We start from the raw sequence: 13,546 nt of genomic DNA, 5'->3' as shown, positions 1-13,546 counted from the left end.
CACCAGAGACTTTTTCCCCTTAATATTTTTTATCTCCACCCAAACTGATTCTACATCTTGATCTTCTGAGCCAGTATCACTTCTCACCACTGCACTGATCCCATCCTTTACCAACAAAGCCACCCCACCTCCCTTTCCTTTCTGTCTATCCTTCCAAATTGTCAAATACCCTGGAATATTCAGTTCCCAGCCCTGGTCACCTTGCAACCAAGTCTCTGTAATGGCGATCAGATCGTACCCATTTGTATTTATTTGTGCCGTCAACTCATCTATCTTGTTACGAATGCTGCGTGCACTCAGATATAGAGCTTTTAACTTTGTCTTTTTACCATTTCCCCTTGTTTTGGCACCATTTTCTGTTGCACTTATTTTTAAACATTCTGTCCCTTCCCGTCACACTCTGGTTATTATTTCCCCCATCTCTATCCTGCTCTATTGCTTTCTCATTTACGATTGACTTTTTAAATTCCCGCTCATCTGGATCCTCCCCCCCACTATTTAGTTTAAGTTGGAAGCAAAGTGAATAAAATGTTCGAGTTCAGGGCGAGAGCAGGAAACGGCACCGATACAGTCATCAATGTACCGGAAAAAGAGATGAGGGAGGGGACCTGAGCAGGACTGGAACGAAGAATGTGCCACATATCCCACGAAAAGGCAGGCACAGCGGGTTCCCATAGCAACACCTTTAATTTGGAGGAAGTGAGTGGAGTCAAAGGAGAAATTGTTCGATGTAGTTGTAGATGTTCAGCTCCTTAGTGAGCTTCTCTTTAAACATCCTGATGTTTTCTTGTATTAGTATGATGAATAGTTGAAGGATGAATGTAGCACAGTCCCAAATTTTATTCTGTGCAAACATAGCCTTTCAAACAAAACCACCCTTTTAACCATTTTGTTTTCATATTTTAATGAATATATTCCTGAAATAAATCAAAATTGTAGGATCATGTAGCTTTAAGAGTAAGTTTTGTTTTGTTAGAAACTGATTGTCTATAAGCATTGGGACCTATAATGTTTTGTTAGATCAAAGGCAGGTAAATGGAGTCGAGGTACAGTGCAGCCATGATTTGATTGAAGGTGGAACAAGCTCGAGAGGTTGAATGGCCTACTCCTGTTCATATGTACTGACAAGCAGAACAGACCCTAGCGCTTACTGTTTGTGCACTAATATCTCTTTCACACTGATTTTCAGGGAATGTTGTGGGTTGTACTACCTGCTTATGAGATATCAACTGTGTTTGCACTTTAGCCAGTTATTTCCCCCTCCCTCCCCCCCCCCCCCCCCCAATAACTTCTCTTGAAGGGGTACGTTCCACAGGAATCACCAACCCTTAGATACTTCACCCATTCATGTGTGAGCCTTACCAACAGTTTCAAAGTGTTCTAGTTTGCTTTTCTGTTGAATGAGAGCCCCAGCGACTATAGTAAGTGATGTCATTTCCAGCTCTGGCAAGTTCTATAGAAGTCAGTCAGGCCACAGTAGAGCAAGTGAAACATGTCTGGTACAACTTGGCCTACTTCAAAGGACTCTTGAACACCACCAGTCCTAAAGCTATCATCATGATGCATTTGCTACTACAGTATCACCAGATTTTGTGCAGCAGTGCAAGTGAGGATCATCCTGTTATGCTACCTGTTACCATGGTTATAGAGTGGCGGGAAGGGGTAGCAGAGCAGTGCACACATGCATTGAGTGCCACTTACCAACCTCCAGCTCCAGGACCGCTGGTGAATTTTCTACTGATTGAGAAGCTAATTGGACAGCGAAGTAGAAAGTAGAATGATGTTACCCAAGGTTTGAAAAAAAAGTAGCAGCACTGTACTATAATTTTGACACCAGCGCACAGAAAACTCAACAAGGCGCAATGGTACAGTACAACAGTGCCATGAAGCAGATTTCTTTAACAGAATGAATAAAACATTGCAAAATATTATTTTATGAGCCTGGCAATTTGGTTTTGAAGATTATGTTTTATGCACTGTTGTTGTTGACTTGAGCACATAATTTAGGTCGTCACTTCAGTGAAGTCATAAAGGGGTGCTAATTGTCAGAGATGCTGGCCTAGAAATTCGGTTGGTAGCGCCAGCGATTAGCGCCTAATGAGTCCGAAATGTGGGGCGTTACCCAATGTTCGGGCGGGCGCAATGAAGATAGCGACACCTCCCATATTGACTATACATTTGGCGCCTGCGCTAACTGTTAGCGCGTGCCCGCGTGCGCAGGCAGATCATGACGTCATTTCAGTGTGCAACGCCTTTTTGGCGCCCCTGATCGGATATTCGGTGGCGCCCGGAACCTTTCCGCCTAGCGCTATTAGTGACTGTTCGATGGAACGTTCCCAGGCCCTTCTCGGAGTCGGGGGGCGCTATTTAAAGGGGACAGCTCTAGTATAAAAGCTGCACCCACTTGGCCTGTTCATTGTGATCGTTGCTGCAGAGAGTTGGTGAGCTACTGTTGAGCAGTTTTTTTTGGATTTAGCCTTCGAATACTTGGGACCTTCAGACCTGTCTGGAGCAGTTGGAGCGCTACACATTACAGCGTGTTGCCCAACTGGCATTGGAATGGGAGCTGCTTTGGAGGGGAACGTCCTCATGGCCGGACACTTTGAAGGGGCACAGAGACGGCGGGAGAGAGGGCTGGGATTGGCCAGAAGGAGGAGGGGCAATGGAGGTCGGCCAATCCGAAGATATGCTGCGAGGGTATTCAGGCAGCAGGTGTCATACCTTGCCATGTCGGAGGAGCAGTGTGTGCGAAGGCTCCGATTCGGTAAGGAGGTTGTGACTGAGCTGTGCCACCTGTTTGCTGAGGATCTGCAGCCGCGTCTACGGTGCAGGACCTCTGTCGGTGGCCGTCAAAGTGACTGTTGCCCTCAATTTTTACGCCAGCGGATCCTTTCAGTCAGCCACTGGGGACATTGCGAATATATCTCAGTTTGCAGTGCATTGTTGCATCCGGCAAGTGACAGCTGCCCTTTATAGAAGAAGGCGTCAATTCATCACCTTCCCTCTGACCCTGGAGAAGCAGGCGGAGCGCGCGCAGGGCTTCGCTGCTATTGCGGACTTCCCCATGGTGCAGGGGGTGATTGATTGCACACACGTGGCTTTGCGGGCGCCATTACTGAATCCTGAGGACTTCCGCAACCGCAAGGGGTTCCACTCCCTCAATGTCCAGCTGGTCTGTGACCACTGCCAAATGATCATGGCAGTCAACGCGCAATTCCCTGGGAGCAGCCACGATGCGTTCATCCTGCGGCAGACCTCAGTTTCTGACCTTTTTGAGGGGCCGGCTCACCCACGAGGCTGGCTTCTTGGTGACGAGGGCTATCCTCTCTGCCCATGGCTCATGACCCCACTCCGTTTGCCCGCCACCCCGGCAGAAGAGCTGTACAACAGCAGCCATCAGGCGACCAGGAACATTGTGGAGCGCACTATTGGTGTGCTCAAACAGCGTTTCCGCTGTCTAGACCATTCGGGGGGAGCCCTGCAGTACTTGCCGGAGCAAGTGGGTCGCATCGTCGTCGTCTGCTGCATGCTCCACAACTTGGCCATTCGACGAACCCAGCCAATGCCAGCTGTCCCTCAAGGTCCAGCAGAGCAGGCGGACGAGGAGGAGGAGGAAGAGCAGGTGGACCAGGAGGAGGAGGAGGAGGAAGATGGGATGGCTCCTGAAACTGGAAGGGCCATCCGTCAGAGGCTCATCAGGACTCGGTTCGAGGCCCCTCTGACGGAATGATGGGTGTCAATCGTCCTGCGCACTTCGGATCGTACAAAGCCTCTGAAGGCCACCATGACTGTAAATAGTTACGAGTACCATTGTAAATTAAAACTTCTTTATTGTCAAAAAAGTCCTTCCTTCCAGCATAACAACGTCATGTCAACAGAAACCATAACTAACAAAATAACAGTTAACTCTTTGGCAAAGCCGCAAAACTAAACAAACCATTTCCAACAATCACAACAGGTGAGGGAGTCCTTGAATTTGGCCAAAGAAACATCTCAGCACCTCCCTCTACTGCTGGCCCCTTGATGGAGACCGACTTCTCTTTTGTGGTCGGCCCCTTCCCTCCCTGCTGCTCCTACGTAATTGAACCCCAGTGGCGGCGTCAAGGCTGGGGGACGCCTGCTGACTGTCTGGAAGCGCAGAAGCCCCTGAGGGACGGCCTGGACGAGCTCTGGGCTTGGAGGGTGCGGAGGCTGGCTGCTTGATCTGGCCATGGCTGGAAGCAGTCTGCACTGCAGGTGGTGGCAGCTGCACTGCAGACGTTGCAGCGGTGGCATGAGCAATGGTCACCTGCCGAGAGAGGACACCTGCACCATGGTCGGGCGACACATGGGCTCTCTGAGGGGACCGGCTCAGCTCATCCGTCACAATCGACTGCTTCACTGATTCCTGGCCTCGTGTGGTACTGGAAGGGCCCAGGGTGATCCTAGCTGATGCAGATAGGGTGGCAGCAGTGAGAGTTCGCGTCGCCTCAATCTGGGTGTTGACGAGGCCAGCAAGTGACTGCGTGGCAGCAGTAAGGACCTGTGTGGCAGGTGCCAGTGCTTCGGAGAAGCCCTGGACAGTTCTTTCCATTGCTTCGGACAAGGCCGGAGCAGTCCGTTCCACTGCCCCGGACAAGCCCTGGACAGACCTTTCCAGGGATTGTCCGAAGCTCTGAACAGTCCTTTCCATAGCGGCCTCGAAGCCCTGGACAGTCCTCTCCATTGCTGCCCCGAATCCCTGGACAGTCCTCTCCATTGCTGCCCCAAAGTCCAGCACACTCTTTGCCAGTGTTTCTATTGACTGAGGCATCCTCCCCACTGCAGCCATAAGCTCAGTGTGCCTGAGCCGGGCCTGGGTGCTCATTTCAGCCAGACTACGCACCTCCCCTGCACTCTGTGCAGCAGTCATCGCTCCCTGCCTTGCCCTCCGGGGAGCCGGCGCCCAAACTTGCCTACCCGCCTCGCGTAGCTGCAGGCCGCTTGTTCCGGCAACTGGCTCCTCATCAGAGCCCCCCCCCCCTCCCCTCCAAGGAGCTACTATCCCCAGTCTGCAGATGTGTAGGCTCCCCTGAGGCTGGAACGGATGGTCCGGCTTCCTCCTGATCCTCGCCTCTGGAGGCACTGGCACTGGCAGCTTCAGGGCGCGGATCCCGAGTTGGTGATGCAGCATCTGAAAGCAGGGAGGTCGAAGAGTGGCTTTAGCAAAAGAACAGGTTGGCGGCAAGGCATGCCAGATCGCGGCAAGGCTCTGACATGGCTCCACAATGAGAAAGCATGCTGGCGGGGGGACCAAATGGAAGGAGACAGCTGTAAAAGGTGAGAACCTTACCATCGCTGTCGACAATGGGGTCGGCAGCTGCAGTGCTAACAGGACCACTCCGACATCCTCCAAGAATCTAGTGCACTCTCTCCTCGAGATCCGTGAGAGTGACCACTTGTGGAGGTCTGCCACCGGTTCGAAGCTGGTCCTTGCGGATCGTCGCCAGCTTGGACTGCAGGGGAAAGAAGGGGAAGTTCTGTTACATGATGCCCTGAGTGATCATCTCATGCCCCCCGTGGTGCAAGAGCCCTTACATGATGCCCTGAGTGATCATCTCATGCCCCCCATGGTGCAAGAGCCCTTACATGATGCCCTGAGTGATAATCTCATGCCCCCCATGGTGCAAGAGCCCTTACATGATGCCCTGAGTGATCATCTCATGGCCCCCATGGTGCAAGAGCCCTTACATGATGCCCTGAGTGATCATCTCATGCCCCCCATGGTGCAAGAGCCCTTACATGATGCCTTGAGTCAAATGTGCATGTGTGTGCCCAGAAAGGGCCATGGGTGCTTGCTGACAGATGGCCATTGGAGCATCATGGCTACAGGGTGCGTGAAGTCAGGTGCAGATGGAGGGAATCAGAAGTTTGCATAAACAACACTCACCCTAACGACCCGAGTGAGGTCGTTGAATTTCTTCCTGCACTGAACAGGGCTCCTGGTCGCCATGCTGCTGGAGTTGACCCTCTGACAAACATCCCTCCAAGCTCGGCGGTACTCCTTTTGATTCGGCCTCCTGCCATTGTCAGGATAGAGAACATCTCGACGGCGCTCCACTGCGGACACCAACTGCTCCAGAGCCTCAGTGCTGAAGCGCTCTGCTCTCTGTCTCACCTTCTCCATCTTGACCAAGTTTTTTGCGCCAGAGAAGGGCGAGCGCCGATTCTGAGGCCTACAGGGCGATGAGTGTGGAAGCTGAGGCTGACTGACCCACCCCTTTAAGAGCCGGCCGGCGCCTGGAAGTCTCGTGGTTATCGGTAATTGAGATCACCTGCGCTGCGCCCGTCCGCGCCGATATTGGGTAGCGCCGGAAGTTTTGCGCCTTAGGAGGCCCGTGCAACGTCTGAAATCGCGCCTCAATCCCCTTTGGGGGCGATGCAACCCAATATCGCGCCAGGCGGCGATAAGTTTCGTCTGGCTATAAACTTTGCGCAGCGCCAGTTCTAACGCCTCAAGCGGGGCTATACCCAATTTCTAGGCCGCTGTCTTTCCGCTGAAGCTTCTGTCTGTTCAGGTGAGCGTAAAAGTTCACACTATTGGAAGAAGAGCAGGAAGTTCTTTCAGTGTCTTCAACCAACACCACCAAAACAATAGACTGGCTATTTATCTCATTGCTGTTTGTGGGATCTTTCTGTGCATAGGTTGGCTGCTGCACTTGCATACATCATGATTGTGAGCACTATTCTGAAGTAATTAACTGGCTCGCAAGCATTTGAGATATTCCAAGGATGTGAAAAGCACTATATAAATGCAAGTTTGTTCTTCCTTTTTATTGATGTTTGGTTACCTGAAGAATAATGGGCCCTTTTGCATTGATAGTGCATCATTGATGGCAAGCATATGGTATTCCTGCCATCGATGGTACACTACAGAATAAATGACCTGATCTCCGTGCCCCTGACAGCACAGGGTGAGGGGTGGGCTCCAGCTTTTCATGAATGTGAAGACCAGAAATCCTTGGTGGGAATCAAATATTTTTTTCCCCATTGGCCCTCCAACTAACCCTACAATCCATAGTAGCATGCTGCAAAAATAAAAAGGGGAGGTTTTAGCTCAGAGGTTGTACTCAACTAGAGTCCTAACAAAAATATAAAAATACTTAACCGGACAGAAATGTACTGTGCCTGTTGGACCTGCACTAACCTCACCCAGCTAAATAAACACAAACCTATTGATTGAGCAAAACAAATGCTGGGCAAGCACTTTGAAGGTTAACAAGCTCAAGGGTCCAAGTCCAGTTTTAGCCAGTTAGCAATCCAAAGTAGTTCTTTCTTAGCTGATGAGCAATTAGATACTCTGTTTTACGCCATCATATCTGGAGTATTCAATATTTTCTGAATGACTCTGCTATGGATATCCTTTTGAAATTATGGGCTTGGATTTTCTTCTTGCTGGCCAGTGAATTTCTTTTTGAGTTTTACCTGATCGCAACAGAGACTGCAGAATCCATGCTTTTATGATGAGGTTGAGGAGAAATGTCATTCAGCACTTTCAACTGGAGAACTTAACTGAACCTGGACTAGAAGGGAGTACCCCGCAAAGCTCAGTGAGTAAATGCATCAGCTCACGTGGAACTGAACCATATAGACCAAGATGGGACTTCTAGTCTGTGTTGAGTTTGATGATCTTAGCCGGGGGTTGTATTGAGAGCACCATAATTACTCTTAATGTCCCTGGCTGAGGCAGGAGGAGGTTGAAATGGGCCAGGGTTCCTGCTTCTGATTTGGTATCCACTGACTCAAGCAGGAAAACATGGATTTATGGATGTCAGTTCAGGATAAGATCAGATTCAGCTATGGCGTCCCTCTATGGTGAAATCACCTGCTAACATTTGTTGTCCAAGCTGTGTTATGAAAAATGGCCACTTGGGTGAAGTATGGGGGAGGTGCTGGCAGTCCTTGAAACTCTATCCCAACATGTGCTGCCACCTTCAAGAGAAAAAGGAAGAATATTGCAGAAAAAAATGTAATCAGAAAATTAAAACCTTAAGGATTAATTGGGAGCTCAAAGTCTGATATTACATGGCTGAGTATTGATTTCACGTTATTTTTTTCTCAGTTATTCGTTTAAAGTAACAATATTTTAAAAAATTAATTCTTGTGACATGGGTGCCACTGGCAAGGCTGGTATTTGTTGCCCCATCTCTAGTTGCCCTTAAGAAGGTGATGGTGGGCCAAGTTCTTTTTGATACAACTGAGTGGCTTGCTAGGCCACTTTACAGGGCAGTTAAGAATCAGTCACGTTGGTGTAGGGCTGGAGTCACATACAGGCCAGACTGGGTAAGAACGGCATGTTTCCTTCCCTAAAGTACATTGGTGAACCAGTTGGGTTTTCATGACAATCCAACAGTTTTGTGGTCACTTGTACTGATACTAATTTTTTTATTTCCAGATTTAAACCGAATTCAAATTCTCAAACTGCCATGGTAGAATTTCAACTCCCGTTCGCTGGATTATTAGTCCAGGCCTCTGGATTGCTAGTCCAGTAACATAACCACTACACTAGTGTACCCCATAATTGAATTTCCACCTCTACTTGCCTGCCTATATCTAATTCACATAACAGTAATTCTACAAATTAGAGTAAGTGAGCTGGGGATCCACATGTTTAATCAATTTTGAGCCATTACATGGGCTAACATTAAGCAGAGCAAGTAGTGTAAACCAAAAAATCATTAGTGAGAATTTCAAATGTGGCAGGCATTAATATTTGAGTACACTTTGCAATTGCTTTAACACCATGATATTCAAAGTTTCTAATCTGTAATTTAGAATGGACCTGAGAAATGCATGAATGAAGGAGATTGTGTGTGGAAACAGTAGCAACCTCAGCTCACCTAAGCTAATTATTCAAACTGGATACAAGCATGACAAGACGACAACTTAAGTGAGGTTCTAGAATTAATGCCTCTAAAGAAAATAAGTAAAGTGAAGACAAATTTCAAATAGACATTCTCTTGAACTGGGAAAGTGACGTTTTATTAGACACCTAGGCGTAGAGATTCGTGGGTATCATGCCCGTTTTCCAGGTGAAAAACAGGCATCTAAGTGTCCAATATAGTGGGTGGCACGCGCATGCACATTCCATGGCGGAGGTGTGCGGCCCGCCATATTGGTAAAGGCTCCTTTATAGGTGTCCCGCGCCCGAAATAGACATTAGGCCCCCCATTTGCATATGCAAAGGGCCTAACGGCGCTTTGAAGCCCCCTTTTGCAAAATTGATTAGAGATTGGCTGCAACATGCACTGTGCATGGTGCAGTTAGTATTCTCAGGCGCTCGGCAGCCAAACTAGCAGTTCTTAAAGGGACTGCTGGAGGCTGCCTCCCGAAAAGCCAATTTTAGTTCCTTCATTTATCTTACTGTGGAGCCGGGAGGGGCAGTAGTGCTCCTCCAGTCTTCATGTTAAATTCGCAGTCCGCTGCTGGCCACCACTTGCTCCTCCCCCCGCATTGCCTGTCTCCTTCACACCCCACCCCATGACTGCTTGCGGCCTCTTTGTTCTTCCCGAGACCGGGGAGCTGCCTCTGGGCACGTGACATAAACAAATGAGACTGGAGGACCAATAAAGGAGATCGTCTACAAACACACTTACAACTTTGCTGCAATGGGGGTGGGTACGGGTAGTGCAGTGGTTATGTTAGTCCAGGGGCCTAGCCTAATCAGAGAATACGAGTTCAAATCCCACCATGGCAGTTTAAGAATTTGAACTCGATTTAAAAAAAAAAAAAAAAATGGAAATAAAAAGCTGGTACCTGTATTAGTAAAAGTGACCAAGGAACAACCCAACTGGATCACTAATCTCCTTTAGGGAAGGCAACCTACTGTCCATAATGGTCTGGCCTTTTGTGACCCCAGTTCCTCACCAAAGTGGCTGACTCTTAACTGCCCTCTGAAAGCTCACCAACACCTTCTCAAGGCAAGTTGGGATGGGCAATAAATGCGGCCTTGCCTGCGATGCTCACATCCCAAGAATGAATGAAAGAAAAACATGGCAGCTAAAGGAATTCTTACTTCAAGGTGAATAGAAGCCATTAGAAAATAATTCCATTTCACTATCATTACCATGTCTTACTCTCATGTAAGTACTCCAGTGGTATTTCCAAGAAATATGAATTTTGTTGCATCCAGGACACTTCAATAGTAGAAAGGTATTAAAGCCAGATATGAGCTAATCTTTAAAAGAAGCTGAATTGTCACAGCAGCTACAGAGCATTGCAAGTTTAGTTAACTTGGACACGTGCTCAATAAATGGCGAAGTACTTACCAGTTTGTAGCAAAGTGAATCATCATAGATGACATATATTCATTAGTTTCTCAGCGGACGGCTTTTCAGCGTTGTGCTGTCCCCTCTGAAGAAACATGTGTAAAGACAAACATTCTTAATGAGAAAGGCGACTGGGGCAGAACTGGTGCGGACAGAGGATTTGATTAAAGTGGCAGGATTTCCTTATTTTGCCTGGTCCAATATTTATCTTGTATTCAGATTATTTTTTTTAAGTTTGGGTTTGTAGAATCATGAAGTGTGTGGCAGTGCTGCAGGGAATGAGCCCCTTCAGATGCTTAGATCCTATGTGTGCCATTCCTTCAGCTCCTGCACTATGTTCTATACGCTGTTCTGCTGATTGCCTCTCTGTGCTGGTTTAATGTAGGGCTGGGCGACTTTGCAGCCCATCTGTGCACCAATATGGTAAATCTGCAACCGACAGTATTCCTATCATACAACATATAACAGGTTTGGTCCATTTTTATAGTTGTAATGCTACAAAACCATTCACAGCAGTTCAGTACCGTGTGTAATAATTGATCAGTGCCGTGGTTTTATTGGTGTTTTTTTCTGATATCGGTTGGCTTTCTGGTCACAGAAATTGTTGTGTTTTTTAGGTTGTTTGGTAGTTTCGATAAAACAGAAGTCAAAGTCCTGGGAGACTGTAGCATGTACATTTGGCAAACTGTTAAATGCAGTCAAATTAATTAGAACAGCAAAAATTCCCGGCACATATTTGAGATCTATCTTGGCAGGGTCTGAGGCAGCCGTATGTAGTGGATGCTTCTGTTGGGCATTTTTAAATTAACATTAACAAGTACTGACAAACTGAAAATAAATCACACTAATATACTACTTGATCCTTAAGTTTATTATTAACTGCAAGGCCTCAAGTTTAGGTGACTCGGTCATGTTAAGGATCTGTGGCTATTTCTTTGCTATGATATCACACTTACTTTTTTTAGACAGGATGTTCAGCTGCTGTTCTCGTTTAATTTGTATGCTTTCTCTATTTTCCCTTCATTAATTAATTACTGCAGTTCGCCTCATGAATTTTCATTTCAACTGCAAAAGTGTCCAAATGAACTGCAGTCTCCTCTACAACCTGCAACGTTAAAGTTGTTCCATGAATCAGAAATAGTCACAGTGGGAGAATGCAGTCATAGAGTTAGTTTTTTTCCTGAGGTGAAATGTCCCACCTATTGATCTGTCATTTAGGTGGTTAGCAGATTTGAGTGTTCACCACCTCTGGGATTTTAACTAGTTACAACAGAGCATCTTAACTGCTTGCCATTGTTCGAATTTCCACTAGTATTTCCTTTTAAAGTAATAATACTCTTTGTCAGCATGTTTATCTTGGTCTGTGCCAGTTGCGGCTGTTTTCTTTATTGTTACATCCTGCAGGAAACATCTACATTTTCCTCAATTCTAGCCATTGATTCATTGGGACTTGTTACTATTTGGCCGTGCAGCTGTCAAACTCTAGGACGCTGTACATAAGCAGGGTTTAATCGCAACAACAGAGAATCATAGAAATTTCCATCAGTGGCAATACTCCAGGAAAAAGAACTAGACAGAGTCAGATACTCTAGATCAAATGCCAGTAATACTGACTGTTCCATTAGTTTCTGGCTTTTGAGCTAGCGGTCTGGCTGATATGGAAAGAGACATTTTAATTCAACAACGCTGTAAGTATATATTATTCAAATGAATAACTAATTTAAACCATGAGTAATTGTCCACATTTTGATGCTTTCTTGACCATATATGACCACCCCCATTGTCAAAAGGATTGGGTTCTTATATTTATTCTGTAATTTTTTCGAGGCACTCTGAGCAGTTCTGTTTCTCAGTAAAGCAATAGGTGTTATGCTACTCTTGTTTCTACAATATATCGATCCTGGGTATTTGCCCACGAGTCAACCAAAGCTTTTAGCCAAAGTAAAAACATTGAAAATAAATACTACAATGATTAAACACACTTTAGCATCTTAATTAATAGTTTTAAAATGTGTGTTATTGCTTCATCTTCGTAAACAGTACGTTGCTAGGTTTAATTTGTACTATTATGGTATAGTACCGTAAAATTATTACTTTATGATTTTTTTTTTATTTCTTTGCAAAACATTAGTTCCATGTTCTTTCAGCCCATACTTGGGTATTTTATTTGTGATACTGCCCCATGTTAGATAATAATTTGCGATCAGTGAAAGCTTTACAAGTAAATTAACTAACTTAACATTCTGATGACTTCCACTGTGACAGTTAAACATTTTTCTAACGAGTACTGCATAGTTAATGACACTCAATTGGTATCAACAGTGAATCAAGAAAGCAATCTTACCCAATGAAGTTGATAGGTTTAGGTGTTTTACTTTAATTGCAAGTGACAAGCCGGAAACACCAGGGTCAACACTGACGTTGCCAGCCGATCATTCCACTCAACCTTTATGGTTCCTCTTAATTGTCCTTTGTAGGCACAAAGAAACCATTTGTTAAGCAGTTCTAATATTTAGACGATGTGTCTGATAATAACCATCATGCAGAGTGAGATGGAACTGACAGGGGCTGTCATGCACACAACACTGTCAGCACATTTCAAGTATTTCAGTATTGGAGTATGTCTGTTGTCAGGAGGATGGCGGCAATGCGCTTGCACATTTTATGATGAGTTGTGCTGTTCTCCATGCTGCTTGGACGGGGCTCTCAGTATCTGCTGCACACTTAGCAAGGGCTTAACCCCACTTTGCCCATTGTCTAATGACCAATTAGTGACAACTGTCCTGAGGGAGTGAGTGTGAAGCAGGGTTTCTTTGGGGTCAGATTTCATCCAAGTTGTCATGCCTGGCAATGGGAGATTGGAACAGAGATAGTCATTAATGGCAAAACAAAAGCATCAAAATAAACAGAGTTATAAAGCAAAATATAAAAATGATCAGCATTTACAGAAAGCCAAATTTCCTCAAATTTGCAAGTGGGTGAATATTTGTGGTGACATTTTCAGTTTAAAAATGAATCATTTGTTTTGTTACTGTTTACATAAACTTAGCCAGCCAGTGTATGGCTCACCGTGTCCATTTGTGCACTAGCAGAGCTGAATTCTGTCCTTTTTCTTTTCCTCCTGGAGTGTTTTGACCTCTGCTGGGCTCATAACGCTGCAATTTCCAGATTACGTTCTGGCAATTTTCCTTTGTGAGATGATGAGAGGATTTTCGTCTTATAGTAATGATGTGCACTGAATCTTCACTCAGCATGATTTA

The 13,546-nt window shown here is 46.1% G+C and overlaps 1 protein-coding gene across 6 annotated transcripts in view; it reads left to right on the top strand.

The window, feature by feature from the left end:
• The window catches only part of LOC147113489 (C-terminal-binding protein 2), a 308,574-nt gene that overhangs the window by 143,956 nt on the left and 151,072 nt on the right, over positions 1 to 13,546 (top strand). The window lies entirely within an intron of this gene.

This window comes from Somniosus microcephalus, chromosome 8 (assembly GCF_052327205.1).
Source record: "Somniosus microcephalus isolate GS21.2 chromosome 8, FLI_Smic_1.0, whole genome shotgun sequence".
NCBI classification, from domain to species: domain Eukaryota; kingdom Metazoa; phylum Chordata; class Chondrichthyes; order Squaliformes; family Somniosidae; genus Somniosus; species Somniosus microcephalus.
This window is presented reverse-complemented; position numbering and strand designations above follow the sequence as displayed.